The sequence below is a fragment of the Rattus rattus genome, chromosome 13 (assembly GCF_011064425.1).
Source record: "Rattus rattus isolate New Zealand chromosome 13, Rrattus_CSIRO_v1, whole genome shotgun sequence".
NCBI lineage: Eukaryota > Metazoa > Chordata > Mammalia > Rodentia > Muridae > Rattus > Rattus rattus.
The window spans coordinates 38,382,926-38,398,633 of record NC_046166.1 but is presented as its reverse complement, the minus strand read 5'-3'; the positions used below and the strand labels follow the sequence as shown (position 1 = coordinate 38,398,633).

Sequence of the window (15,708 nt, the reverse complement as noted above, 5' to 3'; positions counted from 1 at the left end):
ACAGACCATATGATTTATGAGCACTGATAGCTTCTTAGACAGCTGTGAGATTAGCATTCTAACCTATCCCAGATCACCTCAAAAAATAGTTTCCTCCAAAATGTGCTGTCACATTGAAACAGAATTATAACATGCAATTCTGACGTGCACTTTAAAATTTATTTGACCAGTAATAATAAAAACAAGAGGGAAAAATTAAAGGGAAATTGATATCAAAGAGAAATTTGCACTACGTTTATTTAATTTGAGTTGCTGTAAAAGTGATAGTGGACTTTTAATCAAAGATTTAAAATAAAGCACAATACTGTTCATCTAACACAGTATGAATTTTCTATATCTATGCATATAAATAATTATATAAGCTATTAAGAAATGAAACAAATGAATGATTCTACTATTCCACTGGAAGTATACTGAAAGCTGTTCTTTCTTTAATGATGTCACAGTGGAAGAATGCTTTAAACCTCAAGGGATGAAAGATTTAAAGTATAACAAAACAGTTTGATATCCTATTGAGTGTCAAGTACCTGCAGAAGGGAATGTGAGAATGTGTTGCTTACAAAAGCTTATAGGGTGATATTTAGAGAATGGTAATGCGATAGAGAAGTCTATCATAAATGACTTCTCCTGATACCTTTCCCTCACTACTTGCTACAACAGCGACCGACCAAAGGTGTGCAAATTGGTTATTATTGTCAGGCCTTTCTGGTAGAAACTTGAAATAGCACAGCTAGATGCACTGGGGTGCTCTGATCTTTCTGGGAAAGAGAGATGCTGGAGTCCAGGTGAGTATGCCTTTACTGAAGATGAAGCACAGCCCAACTGAATAGTTTTCCCCACCAGCATTGGCCAGTCTCTTGACTTTTATCTACGCCTTTGCTACTCAGAATGTGGTCCAGAAACCAGGAGCAGCACCAGCAACACCTGAGGTCTCACTGTAAGCAGGAAATCTCAGGCTCCTCTTAGATCCTGCGATGGCTTCATGTTCATGTTAGCATGTGAAGACTAATTTGTCCCCCCACCCGACCCCCGCACACCAAACCATTAGCCTGGTGCACACTAGACTTATTTGGGACATTTAAGAAGCACCGTGTTCAAAACTTTTAAAGAGAATATTTTGTTTTATAATCAATACGTGTGATTTTTAAGTGTAGCAGTGTGTTTATTAGACAACAAGGACTTGGCCACTTTTACTTACTCTGCCTATAACACCAGAAACACTACTTTGAAGGAAGCAATCAGGAACACATCTTATGATTTTCATTTGTTTGGAATATACTCTATATGCATTTTACTTAAATCCACTTTCTATATTATTACTTATCCTTATACTTACTTGTATTACTTCCTTTCCCACAATAGCATTCATCCTGTACTTTTATTTTTGTATGCTATATGCCGTGTGTGTGTATGTGTGTGTGTTTGTGTGTGTGTGTGTGTGTGTGTGTGTGTGTGTGCGTATCTAGAAAACAGTAATAACTAAGATTTTTCAGGTATATATCCCTCAGATAGTAACTAGAGTTTAATTTAACTCTAATATAATGGAAGGCTATTGGAAAGAGATGATCCAAGGATAGACTGGGAAGTTGGAGATGGGGGTAGTTGGAGAATTATTGACAGCTGACTCATATGAAGGCCTAAAAGCTCAAGTAGCAAGTCTTAGCTCCTGGCCGAGAGATTCTGCGACCAGGGATGTCATTTAAAAGTGACAACAGGGTCACTGCTTCTTGCTCTTCTGGTCTATGAACAGAAACATTATTTTAATATCTCTTTCATTTTTAGATATATTACAGCGTGTATTACTGTGGATTTTACATGGGTAGACTGATAAAATAGCAAGAGGGTTTTAAAGAATTTTTGTTATTTTTGCATAAACAGAAGCTCCAGTCAAGAGAATTTTTGAGAGATTGGAGTAGAGATGCCCAGTGCCTGTGCTTGTACCCACTTCTTCCTGTCTCTGCTGCTTTTCATCTCTGCATTTGAAGTAGTCATATGCAAAGAAGGGATAGGGCACTTGGCTGAAGAACTCTCTGTTCACACACCCAGTATTTTTATCCTCATTATGTGTCCTCTAGGTATTCTATTGAGTGCCTTTCACTTCTCTAACTCCTTGCTGTAGCTTTATATAGTTGTGTTGGAAAGTGGGTCTTTGTTCTCAAAAAATCTGGGAGACATTAGAGATCAATGTGAAATTGATGAAGGCAGTGTAGCAATGACTAATTTTGAGGACGAAAGCTCAGTCCTATCCTGTGCTTTATGCATTACAAACATTGTCTCATTACACTTAACAACAAGTATAAAGGTTTAAATTAATAATTATTCTCTAACAGGAAGGACTAAGGGAGGCCCAACGGTTTGGAACAGGTTGGCTCACATCTCGTATAACATTCTGAACCTTTCCCGGAGCCCAATTTTTCTGTTCCATGCATTAACTAAATTATTTTCCTTGTTCCATGTTTGTTGGGAAGGAGATATTTGGGTTTCCACAACCCTCTTCCTTGAGTTAATAAATATACTGAGAGATCAGATGCGACAAATAAGTATCCTATATTTGGAATTTTTATCTGCAAGTAATACTGTACCTGTACCTATGTAGGATGAATTGTATTTAATTTATGTCCCACAATATAGTTGGACTTGGAAATATGAACAAATATCAGGCCCATGAGAAGCATTTGTGATTATTTTTGCAGTTAAGATGTTACACCACCTAAGTCAACACGTAAGGCACAGGGAGATCATGGAAGCGAGAGTAGAAGGATTATGTGATCTAGGGGACCAGGACACTTGCTATGAGACAAAGCCTTCTAGTCATGACAAGTATGCAGAATCCAGTCATGAACTTTCAATGTTATTGTTGCTAAATAAGATTAGAATAATGACATCATTATTTGACATCACCATGTAGATGGGAATAATTTTCACAAGGCCCTCCATTGAAAGGCAATTGGTGGCTGCTGAGAGAATGGGAAATCAAATGTTGCCAGGGATAAAATTTGTGATAAAAAATTTCAAGTTGTCAGGCCTATAACATATGCATATAAAAAGCACTGACTAGACTCAGATTTTCCTTTCCTTTTCTTTCTTTCCCTCCCCCCCTTTTTTTGTTGTTTTTAGTGTATGTTCATAAATTTGAGGAATATGGGGAGGAGACATGAGTTACATTGGAGCTGGAAACATAGGAAGTATAAAAATTAGTACTCATGTATATATATACATGTATATATATATTAAAATTACAAAGCACGTGAAAACATTTGTGATATAATTTTCAGTAGCAATGATGATTAGCTATTATAAAGCAGTGAAATGTCAAAGAAAGTGACAACTGAGGAAGGAAAATTAGTGTTATTTAGTGTTAGGGTTCAACTTGACTGAGCTAAGGATGTTGAGATGCTGTTCCTAGAAAAGATTAGCATTGGAGTGAGGAGGACAGCAAGGCAACTTTGGCCTCAGCAATGTGGAAGTCTGTCATTTGATCTACTGATGGTCTGAGGAGTGCCAGAGGTTCTGTCCTGCCACGGGTTGGTAAAGACTCAGATTATCCATCATGTGGCCTCACCCTCAGGCTTCACTATGCCCTTGGCTTTTTTGCTGATTGGCTTATAGATGACACCCCTTGACCTCCACAAATCCATTAATCAGTTCTTAACATAGATCTATGTAGACTTTCTCCCTCATGTGTTCATACATTATACATATACATGTATGTATATATGTGTATGTATATGAATGTATTCATATGTGCTTCCACTATTGTACTATTTTATAAATTAACAATATTCAAATCTATTAAGTATTTCATATGACAATCAACTTCTTGGTTTTGGGGTTGTTTTAGTCTGTCTTTTGTTGTTGTTGTTGTTGTTGTTATTCTTAGTTGAGTGTTAATGGGAGAGTTGAAAAACAAATTTGCTCCTAAATCAGCAAGCTAGCTTTTGGTGGATTCTTATAGCTACATTAAATAATTTGAGACTATTTCCAATGGTGTGGCAGGACAGCCTCAAAGTTCCCATGCATTGCCATCTCCTTTGTCCATACCCATATCATCCACAAGTTTTAATGTCTTCTTCTCTCCCACTTCCAGGGCAATGACACATAAATTGTGGGGCATCTCATCTTGAATGTCAGGGGTCTGAGAGGTAGATTTCCCCTATGTTAACTCAATAGTTCCTAGCTTTCTCTATCCCAGAGATTCTCTGTTGATGGCTCCTGTCTGTGTAAGTGAATCTATTCAGTCAAACCAGGCTGGATGGACTGCGGATCAGAGCCTGCCTCTCTTTGCTTGCCACTGCGGTCTGAAGAATCCCAGTGTCCCTTTGATATCACTGAAATCCATCTTATTTTAGGTAGAGCGCTTGATTTCTTCCCCACCATGCCGCCCTTCCACTTCAGGGAATAATCCTCTTTCAGTCTCTTACTCATTCAAATACAAATACCATCTCATATTAATAACATCTTTCCAGAGGAAGCCCAAGTAATTTTTCAGATATTTCTCTAATCCGCCCAGCATTCTCAGAAGGTAGGTAATGTCCACACAGCAACTCTTCTCAACCAAGTCTGAATGATTATGCAAGGGTATTAGGTGCCCAGGGGTATCATTGAGCTGACTTTCATTTCCTCCAAAAATATATTTACTGGGGATTGAAGCAGTGCATTTATTTGAAAATATATATATTTGGGCTTTAAGGATAAAAATTTGACTTGGAATAATGACTTGTTGTCCATAGTATTTTGACATTGATACTGATACATTGCTCCCAGCAAGATGCAATATAAATCATTTGGAATCAGATAGTATACATTTCTAGGTTGGAAAGTAGTTACCATGTTAAAAATATTAAAAATATTCTTTTCAGGGTTCAGGAGAGAATATTGTTGTATAATAGTTTTGTTAAAATAATATTTATTTTTGAAAAATTAGGATTGCTTTAAGGATACATTAAAAGACACTTAGATAGGTTACCTAAAAAATAAGAGTACAATGTAGGAGCCTGATATTTGATCTTTACAGTTAATATACACAAGAAAGGAGATTAAAATTAACTTAAACATTTGAATTGGTTATAAAAAAGTATCAATTCATGTATAACTTTTTACATACTCTGAAAATATGCTGTTAGGTAGTTCCCCCAAATTAAAATTCTTCTCCTCTCTAGTACAGTGTGAAGAGAATTAGAAATAAGAGAAAAATGACACATGGTAGCGGAAACTAACATCGTTGCACAGGACAGATTAGTGAAACTCTTAGCATATTAACTCAGGTCTTCTCCCAAACAACTGTCATTTTCTGCCACATATGATAGCAAGGCACAGATCCCATACCATATCTAATGTCGTGAGCTGAGATTTGACCCATGCTATGCATCATCAAATTCTCGTTCTATCATTCTGCCCTTTCATATACAGCTAAAGCATAGATATCTGCAAGGATTTCCTTGTTAAGAAGTGCTAAGAAGGTTACTGGAATATGTAAAGAATAAATGTGTTTGCTGAGTCTTTCTGTTTGGAGGAGGGAAAGGTAGATAAATCCAGTATGTATCATTTGGAGCAAATTTCAGAGCAGGGGAAGACTTTCTTTATCATCTTCATGTTTCCTCAGGTGGGCAGCTCTCCTTCCCCTCTTGATCCCAGCAAGAAATATAAAGAGGTCAAAGGTTGGCACAGATGAATGAAAAGGATTCAACATACACTAATAAACAGAAAATCTATTATTCTTTCTGCAACAATATAGAAATAAATAAAAATACTAAAGGAAACAATCAAATTTCTATGAGGGCAAGTTCAGATTAGCAGTAGTAGTACTCAAAGCTTTTAAAATGAGAAATTGGTTAAGACTTTAAAAAAAAAGCAAAATCACAAAAGTGAAAAATAAAATAGAAATGTGATAACTTCTTTATTACTGATGCATAATTTGCTTCACTGAAATTAAAATGATAGCACTACCTGGCACTTAGATTCTGAACTATGTACCCAGCAGTGCCTTTCTTTTCTCATATGCACACTGTTACTGAACTTTAAAAAGTCACTGACTGGGTGCTAGCACTGCACCCATATTTCAAAAGGCAGCTGAGGCTAACAGCATGGAAGTAAAATGCCAAGCACATCCAGAAAGAACGCAGTAGAGCCAGCATTCAAAACAACCATAATACTCAACTTTAAGCAAACAGACTATCATCTACAGGTTCATAAATCTCTGAAGTTAATGAATATGTAGTATAAAGATACTTGAAAATAGCACTTCAGAAATAGATACTTGTTTTCTAATCACATTTAGTATTTGTTCCATCCTGAAAACCTCCCCCCTCCAATCTACTTATTGATGTAGAAAGACTTCAAGACTTAATTCAGGTATCACCAGATATGAGTGCTTCATTGAAATTCACAGCCCATTCTCATTCGTGAATATAAATGGAAACCTCTTTTTTAAATGTAAACATCTTAAACAGATTATTGATGACCCTATTACTGCAAATAAAAATTACATCGTGCTCAGTATGGTGTTTCCCCTGAAAGAGAGAACAATACAGTAATACCCACCCATTGATGTGAAGAAAATATAGCAGTGATAGTCTGTGTAAATATCTTAAAATAAGAAAATGGGCACTATGTTTACATGTGCAGAAAGTTAAGCTATAAAATTTAGCATGTTTTCATGATTGGATCCGCTTTAAAAACTTTAAGTGGCAAAGTACCTACTTAAAGTAATAAGAGGTAACTGTAAAAGCCCTATAGCAAGCATTGCCTTTAATTGTAAAATAGTTAATTCCATTTCCATTAACTTAGGCACTAGGACAAATTAGCTTACAGGGAATATGTTACTCAGATCAATAAATCAAGCACCATAAATAAGTGTAAATTTTCGAAAGAAAGAAAGAAAGAAAGAAAGAAAGAAAGAAAGAAAGAAAGAAAGATATCAGTTTGCTGTTGAGTGAAATTGTGACTCCCCAGAAGTTAAATATCCCTAGGAGACAATATGAAAAATTATGAGAAGATACTAGAAAATCCCTGAAGGTGAAAATACAGGTGTGTGAACCAGCGAGAGATGTGATGTAATTTATGAAAGAACTCTTAATATAGTAGTGACATATATACATTTAGAAATAGATTTTTAATACTCACAATAGGATCTTTGAGGTTTCTCTGCTAAGAAGTATGCAGATAGTTAATAAAGAAAGAATGGCCATTTCAGAAATAGACAGGCAAGGCCTGCCAGCCAGGAAGGTGTTTGTGGACAAGCCTGTATCTGAGTTTGAACCCAGCCCTCCATATTTGAATATCTGACTCACATATGTGCAGTAGCGTGTGTATCTCGCCCATGTGCTTATCCACTGGTGAGGAATATGGAGTTGGAAGAGGGACAATGCATGGTAGAAATGTTGTAAGTACAGTTTTCATGGATGAACTTCTCAAAATACTTTTAATTTAAACCCTACCATTGGTATATTGCTTTTAACAGCAAAAGTTGAAAATAAGTAAATGTTCAGTGGAGATGAGCAAATAAATACATTACCCAATACTCAAACATTAACCAACCCAAGAGCAACACTGCAACCATGATCTTTTACATAGATCTCAACCGCTGCCTCCGAAAACTAGAACAGTGGCCTCTCTGACCAGAGGGAACAGATGTGAAAACACAGAGATGCAGCCAGCAAACAGTCTGGGTTCCCATGCCTACAGGTACCTTGAGTTTCCACCCGACTTTGATAAAGGTTCGTAACATGCATGTTCCCTTGGGGAGGTAAGATGCGATTTTAAAGGCCCCAGAGCAGATAAGAACACGAGTCTGAAACCTGTTGTCTTAAACCTACCCACAGATCAGACATTCCTAAGAGTGCTCTGTTCTCCTCATAAAGTAACCTCCCCTCTTGGTAGTCCATGGTCTCACTCACTAGCACTGAGACCTGCCAAGCGGCTCCAAGCAGCGTAAGTTTGCCCACTAGTTGCTGCTCCTTCTTGGTGGTACACTGCAATTCTGTTTGTGCTTTATCACTGTCATCATCACCATCATCATTACCATCACCATCACCATCACCATCATTGAAAACCAATACCTCTCTGCTTTCAGATTATAATTATAACTTAAACGCAACTGAAACAATATGCCCAATATTGAATATGAACTCTGACCATTACAGGAAGATAGGATTATTCTAACTGGAAAACGTTTCCCTAGTGATCTGAGCTACCCTTTTCTGTTGAAGTAGAGGTTGAAAAAAAATCAGCTTATTTATATAGACAAGTGTAAGAAACCCTAACTGCTTACTGTTGTTAATACAATAATGTGTCTAAACAGGGTTGGGCCATATAAGTGTTAAGAGTTAAAAATTCTGTAGCTAACAATAAAAATATTTAATAATTTGAAAATAAGAAAATAACATGTCCACTAAAATATAAAGCCTGTATCTTATCTTACTATGCAGTTAAATTGAATCAATCTCTCTCTCTCTCTCTCTCTCTCTCTCTCTCTCTCTCTCTCTCTCTGTGTCTCTCTCTCTCTGTCTCTCTGTCTCTGTCTCTCTCTGTGTGGTGTGCGTGTATGTATGTATGTATGTATGTATGTATGTATGTGGTGTGTGTGTGTATGTATGTATGTATGTATGTATGTATGTATGTAGTGTGTGTGTGTGTGTGTGTGTGTGTGTAAAACCATGCCATACCTGTACCTTTATCTCTCATTGAAGAAAACGGCTACATTTGTGAGTAGCAGAAAAGGATTCATCCAGTAGCCTGTGAGATTTCATCATAGTGCAGAAAGGGTAGAATTCATTTATTAACTCCCCTTACAGCATAGCTATTTCTGCAAAAGCACTATTCTATGCTTTCAGGGTCACAGGCAGAAATCTCGCACCCAGCATAGCAGTGGAGTGTCACAGGGCATGATTGCACAGGAAAGAGGCCCTGAATGTGAACAGCTCAGGGTGGGGCGATGCTCAGATTGCAGAAACAAATCAGGCACTGTTACCACGACAGACTCAAAGATCAATCTTGAGAGAAATCTACAAATGTAAACAGGCAGATGATGCTTCTCCCTAGAGTTAACCAGAACTCACCCACTGTGTGTGCATCCCAGGATTCTACAGCCAACTGTCTTGGGTTTCGCCTTCAGTGCTTTGTCTGTTATGCTACTTATATTATACCAATGAACTCTCTTGATAGATTTTGAATTTTGTTTTGTTTTTTGTTCGTTTGTTTGTTTTACCACTGATGACTTTCTGCAGTATTTAGGTAGGATAATATAGTATTTGGAATTAAGTGTCATCGATGCCTATTCATTGGCATGATGGGTAATGACTGAAGTGTGACAGAAACAAAATTATTGTGCTGCGGTTTGATGAACTGCCTTTTCGAATCATATAGCAGCATGTAATCAGTCTAGCTGGCTGGAAACCTGCATGAGGACTGTCCGTAGCTCCCCTTATCTAGGTGAGGCCTCTAAAATGTTAATCGTGTCACAGTAACCCTGGACTACTCTCTGGAAATGTGCCCCTTTCAGTATATTCTTGAGGCTTATTAGAAAGGCCTAGTGATAGGTCATCCACACATGCTCGCTTTCTTGCGTTAGCAAAGACAGCCTCATTTGACCTTCCATTCAAAAGCATCATTTCTCATCTTCAGGTCCTGGGAGAATTTTGAGTTCAATAAAAAATTACTACACAATACTACTTCTGTATTACTATAAAACACTGAACTATGCATTCTGGATTAAGAATCTGAAATGTACACAGATTTGGTTTTTGTTTGTTTGTTTTGTTTTTTGTTTTTTTGTTTTTTGTTTGTTTGTTTGTTTTGTTTTGTTTCGCTTGCTTACTTACTCCTGTCTGTAGATAGACGCTTGTTCTTTCTGTTTACCTGAAAGCCAGGCTACCTAAGGAGATACAACTCCGATCACAAAGAATAAAAAGAAAAATGCTTTTACACACAGGAACTTTTCCTATTTTTCAGGAACAAAAACAAAAAGAAAAGAAAAGAATCAAACCAAACCAATACAAACCACAATTTTCTCTTTGGTAGTAAAGCGAACTGGAATTTGCTCTGCATGTGAAAGTGAATACATATGGACTTAGGTTATCTATTACAGTCTGAATTCCAGATTTAAATATTAGTACTCGAACTTTTATAATAAAATAAATAACATATATTTTATAACAGAAATGTTTATATTATAATAGTTACATTATTGCATTTATTATTATATAATGACCACATTATTCATTTGATGTATGAAAATGCATATATTGTTTCAAATTATGAATTCACTAGACAATATCTACTTCAGTAACTTTTTAAAACTATTCAGACAAATAGAAAATATCTTCCCTCACAAGTGAAAAATCAGGTAGAAATGTGAGACAAATTCATTTATTCTGTCCACCATCACATAAATGGCGAGCATCCTACATAGCAGACCCATGAACTGCTCATGTGTGTCAATAATAACAAACTATTTGTCATAATAGGTAAAGGTAAAGTTCTAGCAAGGAGTCCCACTTGCCTTTTCCTGCACAGATAGGTGAGGGAGACACGGGAGGATAAACTTGCACACAGTAGTCTATTGGAAGCTTCCTGAGGTTTCCCTCCCTGGCAGCAAGCAAGGTGAACTCCTGCTCACAGTCTGCAGGGGCTGATCACACATTCGTGTTCAGAAGGAGAAGTGCCCAACACTGCTGCAGCTAAACTGGCTCGAAAACAGCAAAGCAAAACAAAACACTCAAATAAAGAACCCTCTAGATAAAGTTAATGAATTATTCTGTCAGGATTAAGAAATTTGCGAAATTTAAATTTCAGTTAAAATTATAAATAAGAAAAACAGAAATGTATGAAATTTGGGGGGCCAGATATTAAGTTTGAGGCAAGCTATGTTTATCAGCTTTATGCTATGTGGCAATATGTTTTGTTTAAGATGATGAGTTAAATTGAAAATCGCTTTTCTTAATAATCATTACCTAAATTGCAATGTCATTATGCCTTTTATTAACACGTATTGTGACTTTCACATCACTTCTTGCAGAGGATGAATAAACTTGCCTCATGGATTTCTTTTTTATAAAAACTTTGCTCCTACTATGTTTTTACAGCCATGAAAGTCTCAGCTTTCCACTTTTGATAATAAAAACATTACGGGTTTGCATTTTATTTGCAGTAGAAGAAAAGATACCATGCGTTTGAATATCCGTGGACGGCGACGTAGAATGGGACCAGGGTTGGGAAGTATAATTATCCAATTAAAATGGAAAGAGGGTGGAATTACATGAACAGGTCCCTCTTTCTTTCTCTTCCTTCTTTGCAGCGGTCTAGATGTGTGCATGCAAGCACACTGAAAGGATTTTGTTGTAAAAATGTAAAGAAATTGGCTAAACAGAAATATTTTTAGCTGTGGTATCATTGTTTGCCATTATCGGTATTAATTCATTATTAAATATCTCCAAGGTCTGACCAAATCATGTGTCTTTGTAATGCGTATTCATATCTAGCAGTGGCCGAGGTTCTTAACAGATACTTAATTCTTTCAGTTTATTCTTAAGCAAAGAACGAGGTAGCATCTGTTTTTCTTTTGTGTTTTAATATTCCAAATATATCACTTCTCTTCCTTTATCCTTCTCTAACTTCACTTATCCTGCCCTCCAAGGCATCTGGTTCTCTCCAGGTTTAAATTACATAGTCAGTTCCACAGTTTGGGAACTAAATACGATTATGTGGACGGTCTGCTTCTCTGCATCCTTTTGTAGAAAGCCTAATTCCAGACTGCGCTTTCTGCTCTTCAGTACATGTGGTCGATTTTGCCATTGATCAGCTCCTCCACAATCCTTTTGACCAGAATGAGCGGCAAATACTAAGACAAACAATACGAGAGGGACTGAATGGACTTTAAGTAAAAGAAAGGAGAGCCAGAAAATATAAAAATGGTGCTAGTGATGAAAACGCTGGAGTAATAATATGAATCGGTACAAACCTGTAACAGTTTCGGGGGGCTGGAGAGATGGCGCAGTGGTTAAGGGCACTGAGCTCTTCTTTGAGAGGACCTGGTCCAAGTCCCAACACTCATATGACAGCTTTCAGTTGTCCCTAACTCTAGTTTCAGGGGATCCAATATCCTCACACAGGCATAAATTCAGGCAAAACACCAATGTAAAATAAAAAGTAACAGTTTTCTGTTTTGAATCAGAATAGAAAGTAGATATTATCTCCTTGTTTGTGAGAGGGCTTTTTCTACAGAAGGAGTGGGTTAATCCCATTGGCGGGAGGGCTAGTACGGAGGGCGGAGGGCGGCGGTGCGTCTCTGACTCTGCGTCTGCTCTTGAGACTCTTCTTCTCCAGCCGGGTTGCCTCGTCCAGCCTTGATATGAGGGCTTCCGCCTTGTCTCACTGCACCTTGCTTTGCCTTGTCTAGCTGTTCTTAGAGTCTGCTCTTTGCTAAGGAAGAGACAGAGTGGGGCTGTGTTTAATTGAGAGGGTAAGAGCGGGAGCTAGAGTGAGTAGGAGGAGGAGAAACTGTGGTGTGGGGATGAACTGTATGAAAGGAGGATCTATTTTCAATAAAAAAAATGGAAAAGAAAAAACAATATGGGCTGGAGAGATGGCTCAGTGGTTAAGAGCACCAACTGCTTTTCCAAAGGTCCTGAGTTCAAATCCCAGCAACCACATGGTGGCTCACAACCATCTGTAATGGGATCCAATGCCTTCTTCTGGTGTGTCTGAAGACATCAAAAGTGTGTATATATGGGAATACTAAGTGGGAATAATTGATAGCATAGAGATGACATACTAGAAAAAATTATGGTTAACAATAACATTACAGCCAAAGCACAAAAGCATTAAAATCAAATAAACAGCGAGATTACATGGCAATCAACTCAGGAGTTGTTGTGTGACTCCCATTTAATTTGTTTTGGATATCTGCTCCCTCTTTTGCTTCCAGAGTCTTTAGACACAGGTCTAATTTCAGTGCAATATGTGCATCTGGCTGCCTATGAGTGAAAACTTACAGATTCTAACCCCACGGGCATAGAGAGAAATCAGTTGTATGCTTTGTACAGCATTTTGCCACTCATAAAAAGGTGTGGGTAAACAAGGTATTATCGTTATAATTATGTGCTATAATTGGCAAGGCACCCAACCATTATGGGAAAAAAAAGATTTGGGCTTCTCATGAAAATTGGGTCTAAACCCAGGTTTTCTACTAAATGCCCAACTGCACTGGAGAAAATTTTTATACACTGCTTATTATGAATATGATTTTTCAACTCTAAAATGAGACTAGGGATGGGATCAAATGATAGATATGTATGTAAAATGCCTGACTTACAGGTGCTCCAAATGAAGAGATTTCTTTTTATTATTCTCATTAGTTATGCTAGAGAGGAAAAATCAGGGAACAATTAAGATATTTTTTCTATCAAAATGCTATTTTTTAAAGATAATTTGATGGATACCAGACTGCAGTACAGAAAGAACTGGAACATTCTGAGGTTTTACTGGCAAGGCAGCTGTCTCCAGACATAATTTTTCCTACTTTTGTCTGTTTGACATTTTACTATTCTTAGGGGAGGAAACACTTCACCAGGGATTCCATTGTTCCGGGGAATGCAGTTTCTACTGGTATATTTTAGTAACTCAAAGGTCAGGCATGTGTACAAAACCCATCATCAATAGGAGAGCTGGGTACTGCATAGAAGTCTTTCAAAGTAAGATTTACAGTCATCGTCTCCTGGAGTGCTGGGAATAGTGTGACTCTTACACTCCACAGTTCAGCTCATCCCCATGAGCAACAGAAAGTGAAGGCATAAGGCACAATTAGCTATGTTTCTATCCTACACTCAGGCTCCCTTGCAGGCTTGTAAACACCTCTGGGTGGAAAATGCTGGGTTACTGCTATGTATCTCTAACATATCTTGGGTGCCTTCTAGAATAATTCTATTGTAAGAGCATAAAGTACCTAAGTTCGTATATTGTACCTGCCGTCTCCAATATGCAAATAATCCAAAAGTCTGTCTTCATTTTTAGTATTCTTTGTTTTAAATTTTGATGATTATTCTGCATGTGTCTTTATTACTATTATTATTATTAATTATTATTATTTCTTTGGCAGACAGAACTTAGACCACAATGACTCTCACAAGCTGGGCCCAATTTGCAATGAATGCAGGTTTAGTCAAATACTATTGCAGTCTGAACATTTCCATTTCTGAAATATAGACTCCCGAACTTTTTTGCTATTACTGTTATTATTGTTCTTTAGCAGTAGTATTAATTTCTATAATTAACTTTTAATTAATTATATCCTATTATTTCAATATTATATATTGAAATTAAAATATAATTATATCATTCCCTCTTTCCTTTATCCACTTCAGATTCCCTCATATACCTTTCCTTGTTTTCTTTCAAATTCATGGCTTCTGTTTTTCCCCCAGTGGTGGCAGCAGCTTATTAGGTGGAGAACGCCCTCCGTCTTGTTGAGGGAAGTGGTAACTGGCAAACACGGCTGTCAGGGACACAAGAAGGTACTCCCAGTATGAGCATTCATGCTCCTCCTTAACTCTGACTTGAGGGAGGAGCTTCTCTGACATCAACCATTACATGAAGGGCTTGCAGCATTTAGTTCAACTTAGTCAACAACTTTTTCAGTTCTGGCCGAGCTTTGAACCTTCCCTTGAAGTCTTCTTATTCAGTGTGCTCACTCACTGACCGTCTGACTCCTTCTGGAAGATTGCTTTGGAGAAAATCTCTGCAAATGTAGCACTCAGACCGCTGATCTGCAGCACTCGTTCATGGTAAGGACTGAGTCTAGAACCATTTTGTTGCCTGGGTCTGGTAGCTGCATCACTTCCATGGTGGTGGTGGGCATCGCACAACTTTCATCGACTTTGATGTCAGTTGCAAAGGCGGTAGACATACTGGACATACATTCCTGCCAGAGTTATGTCATAAGCTGTCGGGTGGATATTTAAAACCCCATATTCATAATCTGTCCCCACATTAAGGGCTTTCACTTCTATTTTGCTTTTTTTCTTTTTGGGCTCTAACACTTTCACCAAGTGTCTGCATCTTGCAGTGCTGTGAGTGGCCTTTGTCTTATAGTACCAACGGGTCCTCAGAATACCACCTGCAGAATAAATGGGATGCTCTCCCAAAAATCTAAATCTTAGGAGGGAAAAGCCTTGCTTAGAAACAGTATTGGTCCACAGGCCAAGGACCTTTCCCAGGGTTCCACTCATTCTCGACCACTGTGGCTTCTGAGCAAACCAAAGATCCGCCCTAGCAGTAACAACCCCAGGACTTCCGAAAATGCGGCCCGGGCTTCTTCTTTCATTAACTGTTGCTACATACATCTACAGTGCAACTTTGCGTCTAAGGCTCAGGGATCATTGCAGAACTGGGGGCGGAAAAATTTTATCATCGAGAGGATCAGGGGGGCTTATGTGAGATTGTATCTTCTAACAATGTCAAATGTTACATCTATGAAGTCTGGTCAACATGGCTGCCTAAACATGAGGTGAACAAGAACAGCAATAATAGACATGCTAAGGTGGAGGTTGGGGGGAGTCTATGAGCCCTCAGCCCTACACAATGAAGAACAAGCTGTTAAAGATTACTAGGAGTTGGAGAAATAGTCTTATTGTACTTTTCTTTATTTGTGTTTTTTTATTAATTTTTTTGAGATTATCATATAATTACATTTCTCCCTTTCCTTTCATCCCCCCA

General features: G+C 37.7%; 1 pseudogene; it reads right to left on the bottom strand.

Annotated features, from left to right (window-relative positions):
* Nucleotides 1–14,601: 14,601 nt before the first annotated feature.
* On the bottom strand, nucleotides 14,602–15,221 carry LOC116915065 (annotated as a pseudogene).
* Between the last annotated feature and the right edge of the window lie 487 nt (nucleotides 15,222–15,708).